Genomic DNA, 3,379 nt, shown 5'->3' on the forward strand with positions numbered 1-3,379 from the left:
GTGTGAGAGAGCAATGACCAGACTGACAGCTTTTTTAACACGCTCACACAGCTGAAAGTCTTAATTAGCCTTCTGTGAGGCAAAAAGCCCAAAAACCCAAACTGGGCCTAAATGGATGGAGAACCCACCCTTTCTTCTCACATCCAATCCCAGGACCCTTATCCGTGTCTTATCAAAAGCAAAAAGCTCTCAGCAGAACCAACACAAATGCCTGGGATTTAAAACAGATAGGTTAGAAATCTGGGGCAAATCTACTTGCCTTAGATCCACCACTATTCAAGTGATCTTGTCACAATATTTTGTAGGCTTTATACATCTGATTTTACTGCTCATACAATGCTCAGTGGGTTGTATAATAAAATATGTAGCAGCCTATTAATCAAATAGTGGTGTTGGTAAAGATTTTCTATCATTGTTTATCACAGCAACATAAGGAGACTCTCTTTTAACAGTCACCCTTAACTTACAATCTGTATCACTGCTTATTGTCAGGTCTGTACGTTTTTGTGTTTCTGGAGTTGATGCTAAGGGGTATATTCAATTGAAGTCAGATCCATTCTGACATTCAGAAAAAGATGGTTTGTTGGGAGTATTCCGAACGGGCGCCAAGCAGCTTAGATGTTACAAACTTCAGAAAGAATGTCATCACATTCAAAAACAAATCTAGCTATCCAAAATTTGAAATCTGAATTAAACCATAAGCGCTAATAAACTATTTTACACAGATAAAATATCACCGTCACGTCCCTTTTTGATAGAATAAGGGATTCCTTTGGTTAGGTCTTTTCTTCAATGTAGAGAGCCTGATGTAGGGTCTCCAGCATACAAAGACATAAAAAATAAATAAAAACAACCAATGTGTAGTAAATTCTTTTTTTCTTTACAGAATGAGAAAATAGGGGTGACTTCAAAAAGCCTGGGGGTGATTCTAGAGCGTACCCCACTCACACTTTAGTCAGAAAATTACGTGCACATCAAGGTTTATTTTTAAGGTACCATAACTTCTCCCACTTGTACTGCACCCAGCGTGATATTCAGTGATAGAATGTGCCTCGTGATGTTTTACAGATGATAAAATGAGGCGTACCCCAAACTCACACTCAAGAAAGAGATGGTAATCACATCAAGGTATCTTTTTTAGGGGAGTGGTAGAAATCCAATACAGCGTACCCCAACTCACAATTCAGAATGTAGTGGAACTGCTATAGCGGTATCTTTATATTCGGTTCCTGATGGTATACTCTTTCACAATACTTTAGAGTGACTTCGATCCCCAAAAAACTCAATCCCCACAAAAGAGGAAAAAGGGGGGTACATAATTTTATTAAAAATGAAGACAAAGCCAAGGACCATCAGCAGCAAACAAAAATCACATGTATAAAAATAAAAAATGGCAAAGAGGATTCTAACATTCACTTAAAAATATTTTAAAAGATGAAAAATCTTTCCATAAAAAATAGCTTCTCACACTCCTGCTGTCGACAGCAGGAGTGTGAGAAGCTATTTTTTATGGAAAGATTTTTTCATCTTTTAAAAAAAAAAGTCGAATTGAGACGCGGGAACTGACACGGAGGAGAGCAGCGCTACAGCAGCGTAGCAGGAGGATGTGTCACAGCCACCACTCACAGCAGCGTCCACCCGGCTCCGGCAAGTGAGACTTTGCTTAACAGAGGGAAAACCACCAAAAACATCTGCGTTGGATCGGAGATAGCCTCTAGATCTTCGCTAGGTGGGATACCCGGCCAATCCACTGTAATCCTGGTAATTATACCACAAGATTGGACATATCTGCATATTTAAGGATCCTGTTGATATTGTGACCGGTCACAGGGACATTGTTAAATACCAAGAGGTGTGCATATTTACATCAAAATGTCGGTGGTCAGAGACTGGCTATAGAGGCTCTATATTTTTATGGTTTATCTTTGTGAGAATTTTCTCTTTTATATATATGTTGAATATTATTAAAACGTATGCAATTTATCTTAAGGAAACACCTGTCTATTAGATTCTTTATTAGCGCTGTTTTTATGTTTCACACGTTGTATTTGCAGTATATGAGAGATTGACTATCTCTCACCCTAACAGCAGCTTAGAGAACCAGCACAATCATAGCGCCAGAACTTGTATCAAGCAATTGATACAAATAATTTCTTGCTGCTGTGAGTGGTAGCTGTGACACATCCTCCTGCTACGCTGCTGTAGCCGCTGCTGTAGTGCTGCTCTCCCCTGTCTCCCCGTGGCTCTCCCCCGTTTCCCGGCTTGTCTCCCCCCTCTCCTCCTCTTGGCTCCCTCATCTCAATCCGACTGTTTTTAAAGTTGGATTGAGATAGTCGGAAATGGGGACAAAACCTATCGGATTTGGCCCCATTTCCGACAGAAGCACGCGGATCGGCAGCTATTCCGCTGATTCACGTGCTTTCCGACAAGTCGAATTCCTTGACTTGTTGGATAATTTTGGGTTATATTGAATAGGTCGGAACCCCTTCCAACCTAAAAAAGTTGAAAACTGCCGTCTTTTCGACAGACGGCAGCTTTCAATTTCAATTGAATATACCCCTAAGGCTGGAATAGAGGTATAAGCCATGTGTATGAAACTGGGCATTCTAATGTAGTTTCTGCACATGAGAAGACAACAGAGGCTTGAGGCTAAATGCAATAGTCTCCAAGTTGCCAGAAGTGCAAAACTGCCCGTCTTTTTAAAGCACCAATCATATACAAGGCAAAAACCAACCTGGTTTTGCCTTTTAAATGATTGCTGCTTCAAAAAAACGGGCAGACTCATACAAACTCCCGCAACTCCAGCAACTCAGAGGCTATTACATTTAGCCCTTAGAGTAGTCGGGACTGAGGAACTGGACCTGAGAGGACAGCCAATTGGTATGGGTGAGGAGAACTGATGATAGTGGTTAGAGGCAGCTGACACTAGGCCAGAATAGATCTGACTAGAGTGGAGACCAGTCTTGAACTGGCTGGGTTTGATCCGGTTATGCTGAGTGTCGGAAAAGGACTGGTAAAAACTGGATACCAGGTTGGAACCGGCCACACTGGGTACTGGGCTGGGACAGCCAAACTGGTTACCTGGCTGGAACCGGTTACGCTGGGGCTGGGCTGGGACAGCCTAACGGGATACTGGACTGGAACTGGTTACACTGAGTGACGAGCTGGGACCGCCCAATTTGAATACCTGTCTGGAACCGGATACGCTGGGTGCCGGGCTGGGACCAGGTAAACTGGATACTAGGGTGGGAAGCGGTTAAGCAGTAGAAAATCAAGTTTGTACTGGAATTATTGTACACTGGCTGGGACCAGTATTGCTGTGGGGATTTACCAGATTGGAACTGGATGCACTGTATCTGACTGGAACCAGAAGTTTTAC

This window comes from Pseudophryne corroboree, chromosome 3 (assembly GCF_028390025.1).
Source record: "Pseudophryne corroboree isolate aPseCor3 chromosome 3, aPseCor3.hap2, whole genome shotgun sequence".
In the NCBI taxonomy this organism is placed as follows: Eukaryota; Metazoa; Chordata; class Amphibia; order Anura; family Myobatrachidae; genus Pseudophryne; species Pseudophryne corroboree.